At 47.2% G+C, this 14567-nt stretch overlaps 1 long non-coding RNA gene across 2 annotated transcripts in view; it reads right to left on the bottom strand.

Moving 5' to 3' along the window:
- LOC142009263 (uncharacterized) overlaps positions 1 to 14567 on the bottom strand; it is a 38961-nt gene that overhangs the window by 13433 nt on the left and 10961 nt on the right. Inside the window, exons 2-3 of one of the 2 annotated variants that reach the window (XR_012644405.1) lie at positions 2901 to 2999; positions 113 to 873 (exon numbers count right to left, since the gene is read on the bottom strand). This is a non-coding gene — a long non-coding RNA (uncharacterized LOC142009263). Of the gene's footprint in view, positions 1 to 112; positions 874 to 2900; positions 3000 to 14567 lie in introns of those variants that run through there. The other variant, XR_012644404.1, reaches the window with a different exon arrangement.

The following is a 14567-nucleotide window of genomic DNA, read 5'->3' as shown; positions in this document are numbered from 1 at the left end:
TTTGTTGTTGTAAATAATGATAGTTTTATTTTTCCAAAAACCTGTGTCCCGTGTGCTTTTGGTGAGGGTGAGGTGTGGGTGCTGGGGTGGGGTGCAGGGATGGCCAGGGGGTCGCTCACTGGGCCCCCTGGTCAAAGTACTCCCCTAGGGCCTCCCGGACCCGGACCCCATCCTGGTGGGCCTGGCGGCTCGGGGTGGCGGCTGGCTGGGGGTAGGCTGTTGCAGCCTCCTGTGCCCAGCCCTGCACGAAGGCCTCCCCTTGCTTTCCACCAGGTTGTGGAGTGTGCAGCAGGCCCCCACAACCTGGGGAATGTTTGGGAGGCCCAGGTCTAGGCATGCCAGGAGGCAACGGCAGCGGCCTTTCAGGCACCTGAAGGCTCGCTCGACCACTTGTCGGGCATGGTTGAGTCGGGCGTTGTAGCGCTCCTGGCTATCAGAGAGGTGGCCTGTATAGGTCTGCATAAGCCAGGGCTGGAGGGGGTATGCCGCATCCCCCACAAGGCAGAGGGGTATGGTGGTGCTATCCCCCAGAGGGATCTCCCTCTGGGGGATGTAGGTCCCTGTCTGCAGTCGGTGGCATAGTCCCGAATTCCGGAAAACGCGGGCGTTGTGGGTAGAGCTGGGCCAGCCCACGTAGATGTCCTGGAAGTGGCCACAGCTGTCGACCATGGCCTGCAGGACCACAGAGTGGTAGCCCTTCCTGTTGACGTAGCAACCACCACTGTGGTCTGGGGCGTGGATGGGGATGTGGGTCCCATCAAGAGCTCCAAAGCAGTTGGGGAATCCCATGGCGGCAAATCCCTCGACAGCTGCGTCCAGGTCCCCAACACGGATGACCCTCTTCAGCAGTAGGGCACTGAGTGCATGCACCACCTGTGGGGAGGGAACATAGGTGCCTGTGAGGGTTTGCAGAGTGTGACCCCCTCACCCAGGACCCCCTCCTGAGGCCCCCCTCACCGAGGACCCTTTCACCCAGGCCCCCCTCCCCAGCAGGGGGTTCAGCCCCAGGCCTCCTTACCTCCATGAGGACAGCCCTGACTATGGCCTTTCCCACTCCAAACTGCTGTCCCATGGAGCGGTAGCTGTCTGGAGTGGCCAGCTTCCAGACAGCTATTGCGACCCTCTTCTTGACGGGGAGGGCGCGCTGCATCCAGGTGTCGTGGTGCCCCAGTGCGGGGGCGAGCCACTGGCAGAGCCCCATGAAGGTCTGCCGGCTCATGCGGAAGTTCTGCAGCCACTGATCATCATTCCATTCCCCCATAGCCAGGTGCTCCCACCACGCGGTGCTGAAGGGGTAGCTCCAGAGTCGGCGGGGCACCCGGCAGGGGAGGGTGAGGAGGGCCCGATGGTTGGGGGCATCTCCTGGTGCCACTGGGAAGGGCTCCCATTCCAGAAGCTGCTGGGCAGCTTCCCGGGCAGCATCTAGAAGGGTGCCTGCGCCGCGGGAGGTGGCTTGTAGGGCTTCCAGCTGCTGCTGGACGTCCATGTCTGCGGGCTCGAGGTCTGCGAGGCTTGTATCACCAATGCAGGGCTGCTCGTGCAGTGCAGGCTGAGTGTGTCTGGGAAGGTCCCTTTAAGGGAGTAGCTTGCAGATGCCCCGGAAGGGCTAGTGTGCTCTGTGACCCGGTCCGTGGGCTTTCCTGGCCCCTTATTTCGAAAGAGGGGGCTTGTGTGTGTGGACGCTCTGTGTTTCCTTCCAGGGCGGATCTTTTCGATGTTCTCCAGGGCTACTTCGATGTTGAATGTCGAAGTTGCCAGCCTTGGAGGACGTGCAGATGATTATCGTCAAAGTAGCCTATTTCAATGCTCTTACTTTGAAATAGGCTACTTCGACGTTGTGTCCTAGTGTAGACGTAGCCCAAATGAAATTAATGGGCAGCAGGCTTAAAACAAATAAAGGGAAGCTCTTCACACAGTGCAAGTCAGCCTGTGGAACTCCTTGCCAGAGGAGGCTGTGAAGGCTAGAACTAACAGGCTTTAAAAAAGCTAGATAAATTCATGGAGGTTATGTCAATTAATGGCTATTAGCCAGGATGGATAAGGAATGATGTCCCTAGCCTGTTTGTCAGGAGCTGGAGATGGATGACAGGAGAGAGAGATCACTTGATTGTTTCCTGTTCGGCCCACTCCCTCTGGGGCACCTGCTATTGGCAACTGTTGGCAGACAGGATACTGGGCTGGAAGGACCTTTGGTCTGACCCATTATGGCCTTTATGTTCATGTTCTTAATTCCTATAGAAGACAAATAGACACACGCACCTCTAACATTCTGATATCTTGTGGCAAGTCACTTAGAAAAATTCTAAACCTAACACTGTCCTTTATCATCTTACTCCTTTCCTGATTCTGGGAAAGAGACCCTATCAGGACTCCTGGGTTCTTGTTCAGCTCTGGGAAAGGAGCAGGAGCTTATGGGTTACAGCATTCAGTAGAGAAATGAAACTAAAAACTCAGAGTGGCCTAAGAAAGCTGGGTGGATGAGGAACACTGCTTATGGAGAGCAGATAGTAAATGTGAAAAATTGGGATGGGGCTCAGGAGTAATAGAGGCTTATATATGACAAAGCCCCATCTGTATCAGGACCATCTGTACAGAATACAGACATCTGGTCACCCTAAGGGTGGCAGATTGAAAGGAATAATTTGGACTACTCCTTTAAAAATGTAATTGAAATCAATTTAATGCTTGCAAATTGTTCCAGATAAACAGCCCACAAAACTGAAAACTCTCCATAGCACAGATGTATTCTAGTTTGCACCGTACGATCTTCATGGTAGGATTGTCTTTGTTCTGTATATTCAGAACCTACCACAATAAGACCCTGATCCTCTCCTCCAGCCACCAGATCCACCCTCAACCCCACCCATACACACTACTGCAACAGACTATGTACTATTTACCTAAAATCTCTTACCACTTCCCCAGTTGTGATCTCGCCAGATCATTTCTAGTAGTGATGCTAGTTCAGTCTTGATACCCATTGATCCTTGGCTTCTCTTCTGAAAAAAAAATGAGCATTTTTAACTTCTTCCGTCCATGTGGTCTGTCCCCTTCCTGCACATGCTATTAAATGGGTCAGAAAAAAAAAAAAGAAAGAAAAGGTTGCTCTGGTAATAGTGTTCTCTGAGCAATTTAGCCTCTTTTCTGCTTGTGCAGAAAAACCACAAGTAGAACCTGACTGAATCCAGGTTTTTAAAAAAGCCAGCAGCTTCCTCACATTAACAGTGAGTTGCCCTTTTCACTACAATGTAGCTTAAAGCATATGGGACAAGAGCAAACAAATTATTGTAGTCAAAATACTTATGATTTAGCTTTTTTGCTTAAGACTATCGAGCATTTAGCAAAGCCAGCTTAAAGTGACAGTGTATTGTTTATGAGACGCTTGTGAGGAGAATCTGCTCTTCTCCCTGAAGCTTCATTAGAAATTCTAATTGCTGATTCAGTCCACCAGGTTTCAGCCAAAAACAGCTACACCCTGGCCACAGTCTCACTTATCAAGATCAGTCACAACTGCCTGGTCACTAGACAGGAAATACAGTGGGCCCATTTTCTAACCAAAAGATCGTATTCTCAAAGCAAGGACTGAAGAGCAGCGTGTACATTAAAATCCAGTGTGCATATACAAAGCAGGTGTAACCCTTCTATTAATGCCAGGTGCCTGCCAGAAGGGCTGGGTTCAGCTCCTAGGGGTTTCCTGTCAAGGATACAGCCAACCAGCTCGAGCCCCCACCCAGTGGCCTGGGACAATCTCACCCCACTTGCTGGGTGCCTGTAAGGCAGTTCTCCCCCACCCCTCGCAAGCACAGAGTCTAAAATAGAAACAGCTTATTTAATGACAATAACCTACGTCAAGTTTATGGTGACAGACGCAGTATATCTAAGCAAAGGAGAGACAAACCCCTTAACAAGATACCATCCCCAGACGCTATAGAACCAAGTCTCTTGCTGGGGCTCTTTGCCCTTTCCCCACACACAGTTACAGGGTGTACCTCTCACGGTGCAGTCCCAGACCCAGAGCCCACAGATACATCACCAGGGCAGTACTAGCTGTCCACTTGTCTGCAGCATCCCACTGACTGCCACCTGCTGCCCACTGATTACTCCTCCTACCGGCCACCCACTGGCATCTGCTGCGCCTCCTATCAGCCACCTGCCCCTGCTGCTCCCTTACTGGCTGCCCACTGGTCACTGTTGTCCGCTGCTCCCTTTCCAGCCACCTGCCAGTCACCATCATAGGCTGCTCCTCCTACCAGCACCTGCTGGGGATTGCCCTGAGGCAGAACCCTGTGATTTCAGCTCTGCATGGCCTCAGTGGCCACTCTGTGACTTCAGCTCTTAATAGCTCCACTGTGGAGTTTCACAAAAACCCTAGTACCCACTTCTATCTTTCAACAGGTGGGGAGGACTAGTCAAGCCAGACTTATCGCTAGATGGGCAGGGCAGGGCAGGGCAGGGCAGGGCAGGGGCCAATGCACTCAGCAAGCTAGCTCAACTAGTACCCCTCCTCTCCTCTCTTACAATGCTTTAAACCAGGGAGCCCTGTGTAATCAATATCTTATGCAGCTATGGTGACTGCCCTGTCCCCCACAACAACCCAGAGCATTGGTGAGATCCCACAACTCCCACACTGAGTGTCAGCATAAATTGTGATTTAACAACAATGTGTTTACAATAGACAAAAATCTCATGGCTTCCTTGCTACCCATTAGGCTTTGCCTGAGAGGTATCACACGGGTACACGTTTGCATTCTTATGCAAATGATCTCTGGGAGACACATTCCTCCCAGCCTTCAGCAGCACTGCATTCCTGCTGCCACGTTCCTTACATCAGTATAGTACTTACACAAGGAAATGTATTAGGAACTTGTGCACCTTTTTACCATAGTTGAAGTTGCAAAAGAGAGGATATTCTAGAGGGCTCCAGCCCTGTGAAGGGGATTGGACCACGTGACCATCTAGGCCTGAGGTAGTGCCCCCCCCCCCCCCCCGCATGCACACACACACACACACCTGCTCCAGCCATACCAGTTAACCCCAAAATTTTGGTTTGCCATTCACCTGATGTCACGTTTTTGCCCTGCAGGTTGTGATTCATGCTCTATATCCAGGTTCCCTATACTGGAGCAGCACCACATACCTGCTCAGTACGGCTGATCTGCTTCCTCATGGATTGTGGGGTTTGGGTGAAAGATCTTCTCCCGCTGCATCCTAGCTCCAGGTTTGTTGGGAGTGCTGCTTCACTGTTCACTCTCACTCTGGACCATTTGGTACACTTCCCTCCCTTAAGCTCAGGAGCACTTCTGCAAAGTGACTGGAGCCCAGCTAGTAACAGCATGCAGGCAGAGCGCATCCTCTGTCTTTCTGGGCTTTTACCATTGCTGAAAGTGAAAACTTGCTGCCCTCTGCACCCACCACACCTCCGGCCCATCCACTACTGCTTCCCCAACCACAACTGCCACTTTCTCCTATGCCCCAGCCTCAGCGCTGCCACCCGTCCAACAACCCCTCCCCCAACCCCATCCCCTCCATCCCCACCACACCCCTCTCACTGTCAGCCCTACACATCCCATCCTTCCCTCACTTCACCTCCCCATACACAACTGCGCCTCCCCCACAGAGCACCCCCAGGCTCACAGCCACCCGCCACCCCACCCACCCACACCACAGCTGCCTCCCATGCTAATCATAAGAACGGCCATACTGGGTCAGACCAAAGGTTCATCTAGCCCAGTATCCTGTCTGCCGACAGTAGCCAATGCCAGGTGCCCCAGAAGAGGTGAACTGAAGACAAGCAATTTGTCTCCTGCCATCCATCTCCCGCCTTCGACAAAAGGCTACTCATCCTACCTTACCCCTAGCTAATAGCCATCTATGGACCTAACCTCCAAATATTTATCGAGCTCTTTTTTAAACTCTGTTAGAGTCCTGGGCTTCACAGCATCCTCTGGCAAGGAGTTCCACAGGTTGACTGGGCACTGTGTGAAGAAAAGCTTTCTTTTATTAGTTTTGAACCTGCTACCCATTAATTTCATTTGGTGTCCTCTGGTTCTTATATTACGGGAACAAGTAAATCACTTTTCTGTATTCACCTTCTCCACACCATTCATGATTTTATATACCTCTATCATATCGCCCCTCAGTCCCCTCTTTTCTAGACTGAAAAGTCCCAGTCTCTCTAGCCTCTCCTCGTATGGGACCTGTTCCAAACCCTTAATCATTTTAGTTGCCCTTTTCTGAACCTTTTCTAACACCAATATATCTTTTTTGAGGTGAGGAGACCACATCTGCATGCAGTACTCAAGATGTGGATGTACCATAGTTTTATATAGGGGAAGTAGGATATTCGTCTTATTTTCTATCCCTTTTTTTAATTATTCCTAACATCCGATTTGCTTTACTGACTGCCGCTGCACACTGCATGGATGTTTTCAGAGAACTATCTACTATAATTCCAAGATCTCTTTCCTGATCTGTTGTAGCTAAATTTGCCCCCATCATATTGTGTGTATAATTGGGGTTATTTTTCCCCAATGTGCATTACCTTACGCTTACCCACATTAAATTTCATTTGCCATTTTGCTGCTCAATCACTCAGTTTGCTGAGATCTTTTTGAAGTTCTTCACAGTCTGCTTTGGTTTTGACTATCCTGAACAGTTTGGTGTCATCTGCAAACTTTGCCACCTCACTGCTTACCCCTTTCTCTAGACCTTTGACGAATAAGTTGAACAAGATTGGTCCCAGGACTGACCCTTGGGGAACGCCACTAGTTACCCCCTTCCATTGTGAAAATTTACCATTTATTCCTACCCTTTGTTTCCTGTCTTTTAACCAGTTCCCAATCCATGAAAAGATCTTTCCTCTTATCCCATGACCACCTAATTTACATAAGAGCCTTTGGTGAGGGACTGTGTCAAAGGCTTTCTGGAAATCTATGCATACTATGTCTACTGGATCCCCCCGTCTGCGTGCTTGCTAACCCCTTCAAAGGCACGACTTCCCTTTACAGAAACCATGTTGACTTTTGCTCAACAAGTCATGTTTTTCTACGTGTCTGACAATTTTATTCTTTACTATTGTTTCTACTAATTTGCCCGGTACTGACATTAGATTTACCGGTCTATAATTGCCAGGGTCTCCTTTCGAGCCCTTCTTAACTATTGGTGTTATATTAGCTGTCTTCCAATCATTGGGTACCGAAGCTGATTTAAAGGATACATTACAAACCACCGTTAATAGTTCCACAATTTCACATTTGAGTTCTTTCAGAACCCTTGGGTGAATACCATCTGGTCCCGGAGACTTGTGACTGTTTAACTTATCAATTAGTTCCAAAACCTCCTCTAATGACACTTCAATCTGGGACAGTTCCTCAGATTTGTCACCCATAAAGGACGGCTCAGATTTGGGAATCTCTCTAACATCCTTAGCTGCGAAGACTGAAGCAAAGAAATCATTTAGTTTTTCCACAGTGGCGTTATCTTCCTTGATTGCTCCTTTTACGTCTCTATCGTCCAGGGGCCCCACTGCTTTCCTTCCACCTGCCCCAGCACTGCATGCTCTGGTTGCAGTCTTCCCTCCCCCACGAGCCATGTGCCACCAAGGGGCCATGGCCTGACCACCTCCCCCACCAACACCATGCACCAAGTCTTAACTCCTTCAGATCTGGAGAGGGAGTGAAGGGGCAACTACATTCCTGCTGCATCAGCAGCTTTGGAGCTTTGTTTGCCCCATTGCCTTGGGCGCAGAGATCTCCTCCTTGTCCATGCTGGGTGGGGGCCTGTACTCACCCCATGGCCCTGCCCAGCTGCAAGACATGCTGGGGGGAGGGGTGTGGTGCACTCCACCCCCCAGTGAGCAGAGCTGCTGCAGCCCTGGGCCCTCTCTGCCAGCACATGGGTCTCACCACCCCTCCCCCACAGCCCCAACTGAGGGGTTTTTCCATTACCAGCCCCAGCTCCTTGTGTCCCAGCTGGGTCCTGGCTCGGTGCCTTTGCACTACCCCTGCATCTGGAGCCCACAGACATTACCCCTTGACCCACCTCCTTTCTCCTAACGCTCCCCCCAGCAGGGGAGGGGGTTTGCCTCTGCCTGGCCCGTGCAGCGCCCAGCTTTCAAGGGAAAACAGCCACTGCATCACTCTGGTGCCTCCACCTCCATGGCCAGGCACCTACTGAAATCCTTGACATTTTTAGAAATTTAAAAAACCTAGCTGGACAGAGATTTAAGAACCGAAAAAGAGGAGATGTCTGGGGAAAACGATGTCTAGTAACCCTAGCACCTTTAAATACTCCTAGCTTTGAAAATGGGATGGCATTTCAAACACTTGCATGAAATACACAGCTACTGTTTTACCAACTTATGAGTTTAGTGGCAAGTGTTGCTACAGTTAAAGTTTTTGCTTGCACCCTGGCTCCTAGAGACAAGTGATTAGGATTTTTTTACTTTTTATTGAAAGTTGTGGTTTTCCTCTAACCCTCTTGGTGCTAGAAGAGAGTTTGAATATGTGACCCAAATGCACCCCAAGGTTCAAAAAACACAGTAAATGAAGCCAAACCCAGTGTTCTCCCCTCCCATTTTCTGAGGGAAACTAACGAGGGAAGGAGGGTGACTTGTGATCTTGAGCATGTGGGATTGCCAACACTCTAACTAGCAAGACATTCAAATTGAACAAATACAACTGCCAAGTCTGTCATTACTGTGATTCTTCCAGAGGTCACCTTTGTGATACACCCATGTCTTAAGATTATCCCAAGTCCCAGACGTACCCAGCACATTTTGTTCTGTTATTACTGAAAGGCCACCAAACAGTTCCTTGCAGGTCCCCTGAGTGGTCATTGAAGTCTTGCATCACAGTAATTTTGAATTAAGTAAAATTTACGATCAGATTAATTACACGTAAGGCCCTACCAAATTCATAGCTATGAAAAATGTAGCACATCCTGTGAAAACTGGTCTTCCCCATGAAGTCAAGCAAAGTTACACAAAAGACCATCTACTCTACTTAAAGCACATAGAGTAAAAATACATCCAGGATCTCATACTGGAGATACTGACCCAAAAGAGACGGCAAGGCCATTATGGGGAGAAGGAGGTGTCACAATATTGCCATCCTTACTCCTGCACTACCTTCAGAGCAGAGGGCTGAAGAATGGAGGCGGCTGGCTAGGCACCATCTTGGGGAACACCATAAGCAGCAGTGCAGAAGCAAGGAGGGCATGGTGTGGGGTATTGCCACGCTTACTTCTAATGATGATAGTGGTGTGGTCTTCAGAGCTGGACATTGTCCACCTGCTGTCCAGCGCAGCTCTGAAACCAGAGTAGAATCACCAGTGGCAATGTGTAGCCAGTTCAGGGCTCCCACAGGAGCTCCTCTCCTGCTGGCAGCCATCCTGCCCCACTGCCGCAAGTGCCCAACAACCCCCAAGTCACTCATTTGGGGGCTTCCCACCTTGCCTCAGGTGGGTGAGAGGCAACAATTCAAAGCTCCCTGCCTTATGTCAGGCAGGTGCCAGGGAAAATTAGTTCTTGTCAGGGCCTAGTCTGAGGTCTGGGCTACAGCTGGCCCACAGTCTTAGAAAGACCACCACCCTAGCTCAGGGTAGGGCAATAAACCCAATACAGTCTTTAGATAGCCCACAGCCATAACTCAGGGTGAGGCAGCACACAACAGACACTCTACCCATGCTGGCAAGGGGGCGGGGGCAGGGAAAAGACTGCCACTTAGCAAGTGGGGGGCAGAGGGGGACACAGGGCCACCCACTCCACCACTTCCTGGCCCAGGGGCCCTGGTCACAGCAGCATGGTCTGCTCCTTGGGTCAGTGGGGAATTCACATCACAACATGCCAGCCTAAGAGCCTTTAACAGTCTTATCTCTGGGCTGCTCCCAGTCTCCTGCCCAACACATACCCTGTGTCTTACTGACTTCTCAGGCTCACAGGCAGAGCTGGCTTAAGGGGTTCCATGGCATCAGGCTGGCTCACAGGTGCAGGATAAGGTGGATACTCTGATCAGTCCACCAGGTCTCCTACAAGCCAGTTCCACATGATACCAGGACTGGCAGGGACCCAGGCAACCCAATCCAGGCCTTAACCCCCCTCAGCTTCTGAGGCAGGAAGCCTAGAGATATCCTCTAGCAGCCCAGCCCAGCCCAGCCCAGCCCAGCCAGGAAAGCTAGAGCTACCCTCTGGTTCCTACAGGGGATCAGTCCCAACTGTGTCCTCAGCCCAGGCTTTTATAGCCCTGACCCCACCTTCTGACTTCCTGTCAGATGACTGGTAGTGGTGAGGCTGCATACAAAATGGTCATCAGAAGGGATTCTCCCCTTCTGGATTGGGGGCTTGTTATACCACCCTATCCCACTATACAATATTACTGTCCTCCTATAATGGTTCTGTGCGAAATGTTTATGTAAGGGGTTTACATGTTGATAGTTTGGTATTTTAAAATACATATTCATGCTGTGACATTTAAGATTTAAATATCTGAAACCATAAATTTAACTTTTTTGAAAATGCTCTGACTTTGAAATGTACAAAAATGGGCTATGACTTTGGCAGGGCTCTAGTTACATTCAAATTTAGACTAAGTAGATTGTTTGCGCACAGAATATTAACATTTGTAAAGTAACAAAATCCTTACCCAGCTCCAAACTAAACTATGAATTTGGAGATGAACACCTTGAGCGCTTATTAGCAGAAGAGCAGCTTTAGAAGAATACACCAACCACTAGTACTTTACCCTGCATAAGACTTCTCCTTTCTCTTCAAGATTTGTTTGTTTTATCCAGAAGACATGCTCTGCCACAGGTCCCCTCCCATTTTCCTTATATCACAGTGAAGCCTAATGTACTCTAACTGCATCAGTGAATCAGGAGTAGTCAGAACCAGGCGGGGAGCTACACCTTGACAGTTGCTAACTGAAAGAGGGAAGAGTTCTGCCTCTCTAGCACAGACCCTTAAAAAGTATTTAGGCTCCTAATGTTCATTATTTCAAACACCTCTAAATAGCTTGAAGGCTCCTGGCCTGTGTTACTGCATTGGATGCAAGATAGTCAGAGCAGATCCACTCAACTGGTGTAACCTTGCCCTTTGATCGCTTAAATGAGCATAGCTCAAGATAGTGCTTGTATTCATGAAATACAAGTTGTGGCATGTCCTACCAGCCTTAGGACTCCTCCCTTCTAAACCACAGTAAGTAAAGAACCAGACCCTGTTGAATGGGCTGGTAGAAGACACGGTTCCTGCCTTAAACAGCTTACAGCCTAAGGCCTTGTCTATGTTAGAACAGGTTTGCTGCTTTTTCACAAGGGCTCTCTCTCTCTCTCTCTCCCTCCCTCCCTCTTTCTCTCTCTGTGTGGTTACATAAATAAAAAATCTGACCCCTAAACAAAACTGGCAACAGTTTCTAGTGTAGATGAGACCTAAACAAATAAGCAAACATCCCATTCTGTACACGTTGGCGACTACACCAGTGTGGCTTCGTGCTGCATCAGTGTATTTACATGAGCACCGATTTCCCCAGTGTAGTCTAGGCCTTTGTGAATGGCATAAATCTAGGCATAACACCACTGCAGTCAATGCCGGCACTCCAAATTGAGTGTCTGCACAGGCTGCCCTGGAGTTACTTTACATTGATGTCAGCATGAATGAGGTCAGAATATGGCTGTAAATTAATAGAATAAGCTTATACTTTATTAACCTCACTCTGGTCCTGTACTTCAGTTCACCATTTCGAAAGGGCAAAACTCAAGTCTTAATGAACTGGCCAGAACCTGCTCATTCAGATGGAAAGGAAATCCAGCAGTTGTTTTCCTTTCTATTTGCCCTGGAGGCAAAAATCAGAGCTTCAATTAACTTTTTCGTTTAGATGACAAGAAGGCTGAGACAATGCACCTGGAAACAGCTCCAGCCTCCCACGCTGACTTGTCTCAGCTACAGAGAGGACGATAGGAATTGAAACAAGTTTCTGGAACTTTCTGATTAAGCCATGTTAGTCTGTGCCCTCACAAAACACAAAAGCCACCCTGGAGTACTTTAAAGACTAACAAAATGATGTATTAGGTGATGAGCTTTCATGGGACAGCCCCACTTCTGAAGATGTTCCTTTGTTATTAAACTAAACCAAACTAAACTACAAAGTCAAAGTCAAAACACCTTGAGCACTTATTAGCAAAAAAGCAACTTTAAAAGCACACACCAGCTACTACTAATTTACCCTGCATAAGGCTTCTGAGGAAGTGGTCTGTTCCATGAAAGCTCATCATCTGATAAATCATTTTGTTAGTCTTTAAAGTGCTACAGGACTGCTGGCTTGTTTCTGATTATGGTGAGTCCTGAATATAAATACCAATGGCATTCAAACAGAGAGGAATTTCTCACTTCAGGTTGTTTAGAATTAGCTGAAAAAAGGAGGCGAAAGGTATACAGGCGCACTATAGGACACATTAGGCCTAGACTTCTACTTTTTCTTAGCACATGGGAATGATAATTCCCTCAATCTGCTTTTTCATGTGATTGCTGTAGGTAGATACACCATTTTTGTTGGAAAGGCCACCTCTGTTCACACATGGATTTAAGGGGGAGGGATAGCTCATTGGTTTGAGCATTGGCCTGCTAAACCTGGGGTTGTGAGCTTAATCCTTGAGGAGGCCATTTAGGGATTGGGGCAAATACATGTCAGGGATGGTGCTTGGTCCTGCCAATTGGGCAGGAGACTGGACTAGATGACCTGCCAAGGTCCCTTCCAGTTCTAGGAGATGTGTATGTGTGTAACTCTGACAGCAACATCTTAGTCTCCTATGAATAAATTCCCAGTGCTATTATCACCTTTGAGTGGGCTAGAGTTTATTTTACTGCCCCTTTCCTGGTGCTCCAATGCACCTTTTACAGAAAAGCACATGGAAATCCAGAATTCAGTCATTCCACAGGGGTTACCCCATCATAAGCAAGTCCAAAAAGAATAAAAGAAATGAATACCAGCTTTATAAAAGATACATAAGGTTATTTCATAACACGTCATCTTCATGTATAAATAAACAATAGAAACAAATTAAATCTAAACAAGTCACTCTGCACAGAAACACAGTGAGAAGCAATTCAGAGTTCTAAAAGTTCAGAACAGCGATGGGCAACCTAGGCTAGTGAGTGGGCCACATGAGTGACCCTCCTTCATCTCAGTGGGCTGCTAGATTTTCGTAACCAAGACTGTCTCCCAAGATGTGATAATTTTGCTTCACTTCACTTTGCTAACTTCACTTGCAGGGTGTGCTGACTGGACAGTAGCAGTGCTTTGACTGCATGCAAAGGGTGCACACAGCTAGTGCCGTAACTAGCTAATTTTGCACCTGAAGCAAGAATGTGAAATTGCGCCCTCTCATGTTTATATATTCATAGGACTTATTTTATAGAAAAAGGGAAAATACATAAATAATAATAATAACAACAACACAACATTTATTTATAATAGTTATGAGATTTGCATAAACAATCTATATATAATGTATACATATAATCTATACATTAATACATTTGTTTATGATTGTACTTCACATGCTTTTAATGAGGCGAACTCATCAATAATTGCGGTGAAATTAATATTATTTGCTACATCATGTTCTATTGATAAAATAGACACACTTGATAAACAAGAAGAAGTCCTGTGGCACCTTATAGACTAACACATTTGATAATCTCTCCTGACCCATGGACACTTAAAGGTAATTCTTAATTAATTTTAGTTTACTAAAACTTCTTTTGCAAGAAGCCACAGTCACTGGCCAGCAAAGAAATATTTGCAGGGCGATTTCCAAATTTGGATAAAATCGGCCAAATGAATTATATTCATGAATTAACTGTAGAATGTCCAAACTAGTTGTAGATGAAACATTTAGCAACAATGCTAATGCCTGATATTTAAAACTCTGCATCTGTGATGAAATTTCCAAGGTATTCAAATCGCTGTCATATTTAAAACTTAAATCTACTTCTGCTTTTTGAAGATTAGCAATACGAATTTTAGCAAAAGAATTGCCTGAAAGAAAATCTAAATCTGAAGATATCTCAAATATTATGCTGTCAAATACAGCTTTTATTTGCATTTTGAATGATTTTTCAGCTGATAAACTACCACTTTTGTCTGGTGACTCATGGGGTGCATCTACACTAGGAACTAATTTCGAAGTTAACTTCCAAGTTAGGCACTACTTCGAAGTAGCCAGAAGAAAGTCGCCACACATTTTTCCTTACGTCAAAGTTAACTTCGAAGTAGGTGGTGTGTGGACACTCTCATTTGAAGTTGCTTACTTCAAAGTTATACAAAGTAAGCAACTTCAAAGTTATTTTTGTAGCATGGACATGGCCATAAAGTCTTTTAACTTTACGCTTTCTTCATTCTGCAAATTTGGCCGATGTTTCTATATTTTTGCCCATTTTTCTACAATCAGTAAAATATCTTCCATATAGCTCTCATTTCCATGCATCTCTTGTGAAGTATTTCACAATCCATGGGTCATCTTAGAAGCCTGACCAACAGAAATGCCTTCTGTTTGTAAGGCTTTATTCACCCTGG

The sequence above is a fragment of the Carettochelys insculpta genome, chromosome 2 (genome assembly GCF_033958435.1).
Source record: "Carettochelys insculpta isolate YL-2023 chromosome 2, ASM3395843v1, whole genome shotgun sequence".
NCBI lineage: Eukaryota > Metazoa > Chordata > Testudines > Carettochelyidae > Carettochelys > Carettochelys insculpta.
The sequence above is the reverse complement of the archived record's forward strand: the minus strand, read 5'-3'. Positions and strand labels throughout refer to the sequence as shown.